General features: G+C 45.8%; 1 protein-coding gene across 4 annotated transcripts in view; it reads left to right on the top strand.

The window, feature by feature from the left end:
- Window positions 1-9,149: 9,149 nt before the first annotated feature.
- CGNL1 (cingulin like 1) overlaps window positions 9,150-12,681 on the top strand; it is a 153,379-nt gene continuing 149,847 nt past the window's right edge. For 3 of the 4 annotated variants that reach the window (XR_011439985.1, XM_070270989.1, XM_070270975.1), the window contains exon 1: window positions 9,150-9,288. The gene's annotated coding sequence lies outside the window, so the exon portion shown is untranslated. The remainder of the gene's footprint in view (window positions 9,289-12,681) is intronic. The other variant, XM_070270979.1, reaches the window with a different exon arrangement.

Below are 12,681 nucleotides of genomic sequence, written 5' to 3'. Positions count from 1 at the left end.
TTTAAGATCATGCATCTACAAACAGAGACAATTTTACTTCTTCCTTTCCAAGTTGGATGCCTTTTATTTCTTCTTTTTGGCTAATTGTTCTCTCTAAGACTTTCAGTGCTATGTTGAATAAGAATGGTGAGAGTGGACACTCTTGTCTTGTTCCTGATCTTAGAGGAAAAACTTTCAACCTTTACCATTGAGTATGATGTTAGCACTGGGCTTTTCACATATGGCCTTTGTTATGTTGAGGTATGTTTCTTCTATACCCAACTTGTTGAGTTTTTTATCATGAAAAGATGTTCTATTTTGTCAAATGCTTTTTCTGCGTCATATCTGACCTTGGTTCTCCATGAGTCCGTTATAGTTACAGGTTTCCATTCCATATGGGAGCTTTTATCTTTCATTTATTCCTGTGTTTGTAGTAGAAGGGAGTGATTTCAGTCTGTCCTCACTCAGCCATCTTGACCTGGAAGGTCTGAGTTACTTTTGTAACGAAAAAATATGCATTCTAAAATAAACATTACATATAAGAGAGCTGCCTCTGTAGACATGCGATGTATCACAATGATTAAGCACATAGGCTCCAGAGTCAGACAGGCCTGGGTTTGAATCCTTGCCCTGCCACTTGCTAGCTGTGCCATCTTGGGTGAATTATATAATTTCTGTGTACCACTTTCCTTCTTGCACAATGAGAGTAACAATATCGTCTGGGCTATTGTCAGTACTGAATGAAAGAATGCATATAAATGCCTGGCACATAGAAGGTCCTCCCTCCTCCACTTCTCAGGTCCTTATCTACTGAAACAGACATCAGAATCAGGCAGAGGAGATCAAACTGGCATTTTTATTGCTAGTGCAGTTGTTGGAGAATAATAGGAATGCTAGGTAATGGATATCTTTTTAAAAAAATGATGCCTCATGCCATCATCAGTCCCATTATCAACAACTATATAATATCCAGGTCTATATAAAGAGTTTATCATCACATGTATCTTAATACTGCTTTATTGATGCCCCTCCAATAGTTCATTGGAATAAGAAAAAATTTCAAAATATATTGGTAACTTTTGGAGATTTCATAAGATGAGTTTGTTGTTTGTTTGTGTGGATTTTTTTCTCCTGGCTCTGGGTGCTTTGAATGGTAGGAACTGGGTATAAGACTGGAAGAAAGCCTGGCTAGGTGGGTCTTGAACAGGATACTGTTATAAGTGATTTTGTGAATTTCTTTTCTTATCATAAGCTAATTAGCTTGTAATGCTTTATAAAGTAATACCTGGACTCAAATTTCCTCCATTTACCAGGTCTTTTTACTAGCCTAGAAGGTCTTAAACATGCACCGATACTCATATTTTACACTTCCATCAGCCAGACACAAATAACCAGAAAACTCTCTTTTTTAATAAATATAAATCTATCTCTTCCTTTGGCCATATAGATGTATACACACACACACACACAAAACTATAAACATAACGTTTTTGTGTATTTTTCCCCCTGTGATCTGGACCCAGGAGTTCTTCATTCTTCCTTTTTAAATTGTGGTAAAATCTACAAAACATAAAACTTACCATGTACACCATTTTTAAGTGTACAGTTCGGTGGCATTAAATACATTCACATTGTTGTGCAACCATCACCACCATCCGTCTCCAGAAAATTTTCACCGAAACACAATGTTTTGAAAACTATCAATTTTATTAAGTACTTCTCACTCAAATAGTAACCGCTGGAGAAAGAAATGTAGACCTGGCAACGACACTCTCAGCTGCGAGATTTCAGAAGCAATGAAGTATTCCCTTTTGAAAAATCTCTTCCCATTTTATCATTCTTTGCAAATGCATAGAAAAGTTGCTTTATGAAAACAAAATTTAAAACAGAAAACAAACACTGTGTCCTCTGCTGGTATATAACAACCAAAGTTTATAACAACATAACCATTTTATAGCTCTCCAAGCTTATTAAAACTACATTCTTCCTGTGCGGTTCCATCTTGTGGACAGGAATGTAAATAAGAGAGATGGTGTGTGATCTTAAGGGCTCTCTTACCGGAGAATGTTCTGGCCCAATTCAGTTTGTTACATTATACTGTTCTTTTATATGTCACCTAATGTCGTACTTATCTGTCTACATAATATCAAAAGTAGGTTACATTGCTTCCGAAAATGTTCTCGACCTTTGTTATATCCATTAAGGAAGTTATAATTCTGAGATGTCTGTATTTTACTGCTGACTGGATAGATCTTTTTCTGGTATGAAATGTGGGTATTAAGGCACTGAAACATACATTGAACTGTTTGTGGGAGTTATCTTTCACTTCTTCGATATCTTCTAAAAAGTTTTTAAGCCTATGAAAATATGTCAGGCCATCTTATTAGAGGGAGTGTTCAAAGCTCTATCCTCTTTCCAGGGTCTTAAGAATGTTCTAGAATATTGTAAGGTGGGAATGGAGTGCCCAGGATCAGGAGAAGGGAAGCATGTAAAATCTCTGGGCATGAGTGGGCATCCCCCTTCTGGGTGGTCACCAGGCAAAGGGCTGACTGTGGAGGAAGGGAAGCCTCACCCAGGGAGGGGCAGCTGGCAAGTCTGGGAGCAGCCGGCACAGAGGCCACCTGGCTCCCACGGCTCCTCCCTCAATTTCCTCCCAGTGGCCCTTACACCTATTTTTTCTCATTCCTGTTCGAATGGTTTCTTAACCCCTCTCCCCTACCTCTTAATCTCTTCCCCTCCTAGTCTAGAATAATATTTTCTAGTCCTCCAGAGAAAATTCCACAAGTAAGCCCCACATTTTCCAAATTTTTGGTCTAGGCCTAGAGACCTCCAAGTCGGAAGGCCTCTGAAAGCTGCCACTCTGAGATTTCTTTCTTTTCTGCCTCCATCTCTCCCTCAATGCAACGGGCAAACGACAGGGCCTTGGAAAGCGAAGGTAGAGCTTCAAAGAGCAGAAAGGGAGAATTTTTTCATTAATATTTCAAAAACATCGTCCTACTGTGATGTAAAGAATTGGATTTTCACTATTAGATGTAAAATACAGTCAGGTTCTCTGCTTGGAAAATTGATCTGTAGGACAGGGGTCCCTCTCCAGCCTTAACGGATAGTCTCTTTAAAAAAAAGCAATACAAGAATTTGCTATTGAGAAAATTAAAGTCCTATGAGACAAATATTCGTAGAGCCAGGATCAGCCCTGCTGCACACCTGAATCACCGGGGAGAACTTGTAAAAATACCAAAATAGGCTGCCTGGGCCCACCCCTAGACACTTCGATTTAATTGGCTGGGGTGGGACTCCAAGCAAAGCTATTCTTTAGAGTTTCCCAGGGAGTCAGTGTAGGGCCGAAACCCTCAGTATTTAAGCAGGGGTGACCCATCCATGAGACACAGGCACAGAGCTGGGCCCACAAAAATGTTTTGTTTCTTTTAAAATCAGAAGACATAAATGAACTTTTAGGTGGAAGGAAATATGTTACTATCTAATATTAACGTGTTTTTCTTTATACCAATGCATTAATAAAATATAATTTTTAGTATTTTTTTTTTGGAGGAGGGGACCCATAGTGCAAAAATGCCTGGGGCCCATGGAAGTCATAACACAGCCCTGTATTAAAAAGACCAGTGTAAGGGTGTGTCTTTGAATATTCTTGAATATAAAATTCTGTTCACATTAAGATGACACACTGAAATACGTCAGTGATGTCTATACCTTGCATTGGCAATAATGATGCCTAAATTGCCCTTAAGCATGTCCTATCCCCTATGTTCAGTGTCTCTACCCTGTTTCAACGAGCTACCTGTAAATTTCGCTATGTTGCCAATGATGGCCTGAGAGGCGTTCTGGAGTGTCTAGTCTTCCATCCAAACATCCAGTGCCTTTCTGAAGCAGAATCGCTGACCAGGTCGTGGGTGTTTCAGGGACAGAGCAGACTGGAGTGGACTGGAGCGCACTGGAGAAAAAGCTGCACTGGCCCTGAGCGAGAGGTCCGGGGTGACTCTGGTCCCCAGCAATATGGGGCTCCCTGCCCGGCTACGCCGGCCCCTGATGCTCAGCTCAGCTCTCGCCTGGCCCCTCCTGTGGGCAGAACTTCCCAAGGCTGAGTTACACAAACCTCTGCTGCCCCTTTTTCCTCTTTGCAAACCCATATCCATGTTTTGAAAGTCATCTTCATGTTGGCACAAACTCTGGAATTCTCACGGCGAAGGAAAGGCCTGTGGACATCAATCTCTAAGTCCTTGAATTTCATGGAAGGGACGCAGGGCTGGGCGGGACTGAGGGATCCGGCACGGAGGGACAGGTCAATGCTGGGTCTTCTGGCACAGGGTGGTACTCAGAGGAGGCTGTCACCTATGAGTGCTGGGTGTGAGAGTAAAACACACAGAGGGAGACGCACCCAAAACCACCCACCACAAAACTCCCTGTGGCTGAGGTCCCCTCGGCTTCTGGCAGGGAGCTGGAGAGGAGGAAGCCGAGTCTGGTGTGAAATGAGGGAAAGAAGACTTGGGACGAATCATTGCTAGATGCCTTCCCGTTTAAGCTCTGTGATTCTCCCTCTAAGCGCTGGTCCTGACGGACCCAGGAGCACTGGAAACTTCTCCTCCATGTATTTATGAAGGATTTGATCTTGGGCAAGTTGTTTTCTGAGCCACAACTCCCTCATCTGTCAAATGGGGATAAGAACACCTACCAGGTTGTTCTGAAATTTAAATGTTGAATGTGAAGTTCCTCAAGCTGCCCAAGAAATCCAAGTTCCTGCTATAATCACGGTTGCCTTCACCATAGGACTGTAGGCAGAGGGCATCGCCAGTCTGTGGACTTCAACCTGCTCTTGAGTAGAGCAGCTCCAAGCCCTAAGGCAACCCCTTACACTTAAGGTCTAGGAAGATAAATTGTATCTACTTCTACAAGATAAACCAAATCCTAGTTTTCATTATTTCAGGCCTAACCACAAAATAGTCCCAGCTTACTGCTTTTGCTTTAGACATAGCCAAGAAAAATGTGTTCTGGAAGGAGAAAGCCCTCATTAGTGGGTGTGGGCAGTCCTAAATGAACAAAAATGCAGCACTGAAAAACATTTGATCTGGTGTTTCAGGCCTCCTCTGTAGCCCAGTTGGTCTGAGAATGTGGCCCTCAAGATGGCTTAGATTATCTGTGACCAAATAACCCTTAGAAAGGTTAATTAACTTGCTGCAGAGAAAATGCGGCCCACAGAGTCAAAATTTTTTTAAAGGTTTTGTTTTTAATCTTGGAATTTGAGCTATCCTGACTTTGGCCAAAGCACGGTGGAAAAGGCAAGACTTTTGTATCCTGGAGTTGTTTCAACATAGCTGGGGACATTTTCGGGCTAATATTTAACAAATGCGTCTTCATTGAATTAGTATCAGTTGGTGGTTTGGGAATGACAGAGGACACAGGGATTGTAAACGTGTCCTGTTTCTCCAGGCATCCTCCCTCCACCGATCCACTGAGCTTTGACATTCCTTCTGGTCTTCTTCAGCCTCCAGGCAGGCAGGCAGGCAGGCCAAGCTTCTAGAAAGTCCATCCCTGCTGGCATCCAGCTGATCCACAAATGTATATGAAACACTTTTGACCATGCTGGCTTCCTCTAAAGTTGCTATTTATTCTCCCTTGATTTTTAAATTTATTGTGCAAGTTGAAACACCTGTGGGAAAAATCTGTGGTCCCCTTAGAGCAAATCCTGGAGAAGGTAGCATGGAGTCAAACTGAAACCTGGCTTGTTTGTGGTTTTTTTTTTTTTACTGAGAAACTTCACTCCTCCTTCAACATTTCCACCTTTATGATAGGGATGTCCTACCTTTAGAGTGGACAAAAAATTAATTGATAGTTTCTTTATCTTCCCATCTCCCACAGAATAAGAATGTGTTAATGACACACTCAGCTTCATTACCTTCCTCCATACTGTACACAAACACATTTGCTTTTTCAAAGCCTACTTAGGGGATTTAAATAGTAATTCGTCTCTACCTCCTCCCTGTGGGGTATGTGAATACCACTTCCCTTTACAGACCTTGGGATCCAGGCCACAGAGAGATTAGGTTACTCGTCCAAGGCCACAGGCTAGTCTTTATTAGGATTCACATGGGCCGGGTCGTTCCCTGGTCTGGCCACCAGACAATGACCTCAGAACTTGTTCTCAGTGGCATTTCTTGATAGCTGTGCATGTGTGCACTGACTAGCACGTGTTCATTCCTTCATTCATCAGACATCTACTGAACACCTGCTATGTGCTAGTGGCTGGAGACTCAAGGAGGGGTCTGACCCTCTGCCTTCAGTTAAGGAGCTCAGAGTGTGTGGGAGGGCTGAATTACAAAGACATAGGTGCTGGGATAAAGCACTCCGAAAGGCAAAATTGGAGGATGGAGGAGGAAGGACTTGAGCTGACCCTCTGAAGATTGGAGCCAAAGGGATGGGTATTCTAGATGAAGGAGCCTTGAGAGCAGGGGGTGGGGTGGGCAGGGACGCAGCCACGTTGACTGTTCCCGCAGGCTGGGCCAGAGCACGAGGGGCTATCCACACCTTGCCAAGGGGTTAGATTTTTTTCTGGAGGCAGAAGGAAGACCTAGCAAGTTTGCCTGCCCAAGGGACTCCAGAACTTCCAACAGAAACTTAATATAATTGTTTGATGTTTAAGTCCCTTCCCTTAGCACCTACATGAGTGAACACTTGGAAAAGTGAACAGTTTGAGACAGAGATTCTTAACTTCACATGGTAAGTGTGGATGGTCTAAGAGTGAGATTGGGCTCCCAAGGAACAGCCTCCCCTCTGCCCTGGCTCAGAGCCAGGCCTCTTTGGAGAGGGCATGGCTGTGGTGGCAGGCCGGTGGAACTTGCTGGAAGTCTGACCTCTCGGGTTCTGGGGAAAGCTGTTCAAGAGGAGGTATCTTGCCAGAGTTGCTCCACTATGAAACAGCTGGTGTTGGAGGGAGCGAAGAGGGGGAATGGTGCCGAGAGAAGCTGCCAGCTGCCCCATGCCGTGGGAGGGCTGCTGGGACAGTCCCGTGCAGACTCAGTGCCAGTGCTGACAGCTTCCCACCTCCAGTGAGCACTTTTGTCCCAAGCAGCCCTCTCAGAATGGGAGCTGGGGTAGGGAGTGTAGCCCCCAAGGGCAGTCCCTGCTGGAGCCTTGGAGAAATACTCCAGCCCCCTGCCCTTCAGGTTGTCAATTCCAGGGGAGGGAGGAGGCATTCAGCAACTTCTTACAAGGCCCCACTATACACAGCACCAGTCTCAGTAACACACTCTAATCATGGCTTCCTCCTTCCCATCTCACTCTTCCTGCTCCCTCCCTCCTGCTTCCGGGGTTGCCCTCTAAATACACCGCCTGCCCCAAGTCCTGCCTCAGGCTCCACTTTCAGGGCAACCCAAACTAAGGCAGGCTCTTCCAAAGGCTCCAAACAAAAGTCCTCGTCTTTCTTCGCAAGCACAGCGTCTCCATGTCAACCAAATACACCAGTTGACTATTTTCTGCTTTGTTCACTTCCTCCTGCTTCCTGTCTTCTGTGTCTGCTCACACGTTCCACGAATGCCCTTCCGCGCTCTCTTTGTTACCCACGTTCACTACATCCTCACAGCAGAGCCACAGGAAGTGTTCCATGATGCAGCTTCCCTTCTAGGGCTGAATAATATTCCACTGCATATACACACCACATTTTCTTTATCCATTCATCCATGGATGCACACTTAGATTGTTTCCACGTCTCAGCTATTGTAAATAATGCTGCAGTGAACATGGTGGTGAACATATCTTTTTGAGACTGTGATTTTGCTTTCTTTAGGATAAATATCCAGAAGTGGAATTTCTGGATCATGTGGTAGTTCTATTTTTAATTTTTTGAGGAACCTCCATACTGTTTTCCATAGTGGCTGCGGCAATTTACATTCCCACCAGCAGTGCACAGGGTTCCCTTTTCTCTACAGCCTCACCAACACTTGTTATCTCTTGTCTTTTTGTTAATAGCCATTCTAACAGGTGTGAGATGGTATCTCATTGTGGTTTTGATTTGCATTTTCCTGATGGTTAGTGATGCTGAGCACCTTTTCACATATCTGTTGGCCATCTGTAAGTGTCTTCTTATCTATTCAGATCCTCTGCCCATTTCTTAATCAGATTGTTTCCTGCCACCCCCCCTTCCCCCCCACCCCCGCTCTTGAGTTGTATGAGTTCTTTATATATTTTGGATATTAACACCTTATCAGATATATGATTTGCAAACATTTTCTCTCATTCGCTATTACTTTTTAGTCTTTTTTATATTATTTTAAATGATTGACGTTTCGAGCCTCTGTTTCATTCTCTATGTCAGCAAACATTTACTTATTAAGTACACTTGTGTGACATTTCCATACCTGTTTTCTCAGATAATCTTTGCAACTGGTGGGGTGGGTATCCTGCTCCTCATTTCCAGATGAGGACATGAAACCTTTTTCCTCCAGCTCTCACAGCCGGTCGGCAGCATCTTGCAGTTTCCCCTGGAAGGGGCCTAAACTACATCCCAGAAATCTGGCTTCTACTTCCGGCCCTACTACCATCAGCTGTGTGACCTTGGGCACCTCACTCCCCCGCCTCCCTAACAGGGACAGACATTTATTATTGTTAGATTGTAAGTGGAGACTATAATCTTTTAGCTTTCTCCCCGTGTCTAGACGGTAGGTACTCCATAAATATTTGTAGATTTGATTGTGGTAGAAGAAAGTTACACTCTAAGTTTCTGAGTAGTTGGGGAGAGAAAGTCTGCCCGGAAGGGTAAGGAGAAGACAGGACTCAGGGGCTGTGGAGAAGGGACAGGGCGGGCATCCTGGGCACGGGGAATTGGGCAAGGGGGAGGCTAGAGGTGAAACATACCGCTGATGCCAGAGGGGAGGTGGGAGGACATTCCGATCTGGGGAAGGGTGAGGACAAAGCGCGGCTGCACAGGAGTGTGAGGCCCGATGAGGGTGGGGAAGAGGTGCTGGCGGGGGGCGGAGGGTGAGCCCGAGAAGGGTAGGGGTGCCCGGGGAAACGGATCCCGAGCGGCGTGGGGCGGCGCGAGGGGCCAGGGGAGAGCAGGGGGGCGCGGCCGGGCCACAAGAGGGCTGGGGCGGGCCCGCCCGGGAGGGGGCGTCTGGGCGCCGGGCTCCCGCAGCCGGGGCGGCTGGTCGGGCGGCTCTGGCCCCGCGCGGCCCCTGCCCCTCCTCCCCGGAGGGCGGGGCACGGGCTCGCCCGGCCTCCTGGCGGCGCCGCGGCCCCTGCACTCGGGCCGGACTCTGCTGGCGGCGGCGCGAGCGGGACCCGGAGGCGGCGGCGGCGGTGGTAAGTGCGGCGGGCGCGGGGAGCCGAGGTGTCGCCTGGGCGGCGGGACCCGCAGGGCTGGGGCTCCGCCAGGTGCGCCGCGCTCTGCCCGCGCGTCCGCCCTCGGCGCGCCCGTCCTCGGGCTGGAAGGTGGGCTCCTGCCAGGAGGACGTGCCGAACAGATGGTGGGGATCCCTGGGGACCCGCGCCGGGGCCAGGCCTGGGGCAGGGTCTCCAGGACCTCACTTTAGCGAAGAGGGATTGGCCGCTTTCGCACCCCTACCTCGACCCTGGGGCTCGAGTGACAGCTAGGAGCGAGCCAGGTTCCTCCGTCCCTGTCCCACCCTGTTTTACTTAATTTCTCGGCGCGCTCGTCCAGACCATCCCTTGCAAAGAAAGGGCTTGTGGCCGCCCCCTTCTTCCTGGCCTTCCTGGTCCAGGCGGGTCGTCCTGAAAGCCCCCGTCTCACGATGGCACATAGTCTAGCTTTCCAAGGGACTTTTCCCGGTTGCATCACTGTCTGGCCTCCAGACAGGTGCTTGGCTGTCATACTGGAGTTAGTTACACAGGACTTTTTAAAACTTTGTGTATTTACTGTGTGTGTACCCCTTCACCCCAGGGAAGCCGTGCCTTTCCAACGCTGCTCATGCTGCTCACCACACGCTGTTAGAACACGTTGGGACTTCTGGGGATTGGTTCTCAAACTTGGCTGCACACCTAGAGAGTTTTTGAAAATACTAATGCCCAGGTCCCACCTCTGGAGATCTTGATTCACTCTGTCTGTAGTGCAGCCTAGACAGTGGAATTTAAAAAGCCAGGTGATTCTAATGTGCAGCCACACTGGAGAAAGTCTGCTTGAGCACTTGCTCCCACAGCCGCTTTTTGAACTACTGGAGAAGATCAGCCCTAATAGAGAGCTCGTCTCGGGCACTCCTGCCTCTGCCTTCTGTAACCCACCTCTCCTCCTAAAGAGCCTGTTGCTGCTTTCCAGCCTTACACTGCAGATGGTGCCCGTCTTCTGAAGTTCCCTTTGCTTCTGCTTTTCTGTTTACAGTAAATATTGCCTGGGCATTTTCTGCCAAGGAGGTGGGAGTGTAGGAATTAAAGCCGAGAAGTCCTTGGAGGTGTCAAGGTTATAACACAGCGTTGTCCTATTCAGGGAAAACCAAGTGATAGTTTGACATGTCCGTTTGGGAAGGATTTCAGATTAAAGGGAGGAAAATACCTTAGGAATCCATCAGCTTTTGGAGACCTTCCATCACAGATAACAATTTTGCATAAATATAGGAAATTTTCCTTCAAGAAAGTAAGCAAACAAGATCCTTAAGCTTTTGTGGTTGATACTGTGTTAATGTGCATGCATTTGTGGCTTCAGCTTCTTCCCGATGTGTGATTAAGCCCAGCACAGTTGACAGAATATTGAGTTAGAGGATGAGTGCCTTCTGGTAGCATGGCACATCTGAGGTGAGACCTCAGCCACTTGTCAAATGATCTTTAAAAATGATAGGGAAATAGGACCAAGGAAAAATTAAACATATGTATCTATTGATTGATCATATATATTTTATTAAGAAAGTGTATTTTCAGTGTCCATGTTATTCTTGTGACAGTCTCCTGGGATTTTGGTTAATTTACTGTTGTAGCTAAGTATGATGTTTGTATTAGATCCCCACCTGGATGTGGCTATCTGGCCATAAACCAGTGGATTTTATTTTTTTCTTAGGTGCTGACCCTCCATGATGCATTTTTATTAGTGGTGTCGTGACATACTTTTAAGAAAATGCCCTCCAGAGGTGGAAGAATGTTTATATTCATTTCTAGCTCCTAAAATGAGTCAAAAGAACATTCATTTTGAAAAATAAAAAATTGTAGCGTTTTGCCCCAATCAGTTTTTCTCTTTTTCCCACCTTCCACTGCCATCTGCTGCTCCTATCGCTGTATTCAATTGCTGGAAGTGGGGCTGCTGTGGGATACGTCTTAATTGTCTTGGCTTGAGAATGGAGGTTATGTGGAGTGCATGGTCTCACAGGGTGGCCCCTGACCCAAACCCTCAACCTTTGGGGAACAAGACCATATGGAAAGTGTTTTCCTACTGTTGATTTTTTTTCTTGTTTTTTTGGACCAGGCCACAAAATGAAGCCATTATTGAATGGTTTGTTAACTTGGTAATCTTGTCTCCATTTTGGGGAAAAATGTTTATTTGAGGATGCTCTTGAATTCTTGGTGTCTGAAAAGTTGCGCCTGAAAATAGCAATGGTTACACTGTGAATATAATAGTACATTCTGGAAAGAAAGAAAAAGTGTGTTTAATATGGACCTAAACAGCTTTATGGAAATATTTCTCACTTTGGGGGAGCAACTCTAATATTCTAAAGTGATTAGAAGAAAGTGAAGAAAAATAAGAAAGACTCGGTGAGGGGCTTCTTCATTAGAGAAAGAGTATATAGCATTCAGAAGACTGTTGAGTGTTGATTTGTGTTAAGAATAAACTGCCCTATTGGCTTCCTTTTTTTCTTTCTTCAAGTGGGGACAGTTAATTTGCCTGTACCGGTGGTTTAAAGAAGTTAATGGCCTCCTTAACTCCCTTTCTCCCTGAAACCTATTAATTTAAGAGATGCCATTGACCTCTTTAAAAAACACAACTGACTTTGTGCTTTTTCTTTCTTTTCCTCCTCTGATCCCGGCACTAAAGGGCAGTGAAATGGCTGAGAGGTTGGCATCAGAGGAGAAAAACAAAGTTCAAGGGGAATTGAAATTGGGTAATTTCCCCTGAATGACCAGGCACTTACTTTATTCTGTCACGTGACATTGCTGTTATCAAGAAATAAGTTACCATGTGAGAACCCTGAAAGTGGAAAAGGAAAAAAATTAAAAAAAAGGATTGATGGGAATAGCACCAGGGTTGACTGGCTTTCCGTAGGAGAAGCTTATTGGAGTTTTCAGTTGAACGCCCCATCCCAGCCCCTCTTTGCCTTCCCGCTTCATGCACTGTCCATCTGCCAAACCAGTGTCCCTGGGGGAGAGAGTGCTTCATCATAAATTCACCCCAAGCTTTTGTTGTTTCATTTCTTTCTTTTTTTTTTGAGGAAGATTAGCCCTGAGCTAACATCTGCCACCAATCCTCTTTTTTTTTTTTTTTTTTTTGCTGAGGAAGACTGGCCCTGAACTAACATCCATGCCCATCTTCCTCTACTTTATACGTGGGATGCCTGCCATGGCATGGATTGACAAGTGGTGCATGGGTCCACACCTGGGGTTCTGAACCAGTGAACGAACCCTGGGCTGCTGAAGTGGAACGTGCAAACTCAAACACTGTGCCACTGGGCCGGCCCTATTGTTTCATTTCTTTATTCACTCATTTAACAAATTCTTATCAAGTCCCCACTATTGGCAAAGCTCTGTCTTCCTCCTTGA

This window comes from Equus caballus, chromosome 1, assembly GCF_041296265.1.
Source record: "Equus caballus isolate H_3958 breed thoroughbred chromosome 1, TB-T2T, whole genome shotgun sequence".
Lineage (NCBI taxonomy): Eukaryota > Metazoa > Chordata > Mammalia > Perissodactyla > Equidae > Equus > Equus caballus.
The sequence above is the reverse complement of the archived record's forward strand: the minus strand, read 5'-3'. Positions and strand labels throughout refer to the sequence as shown.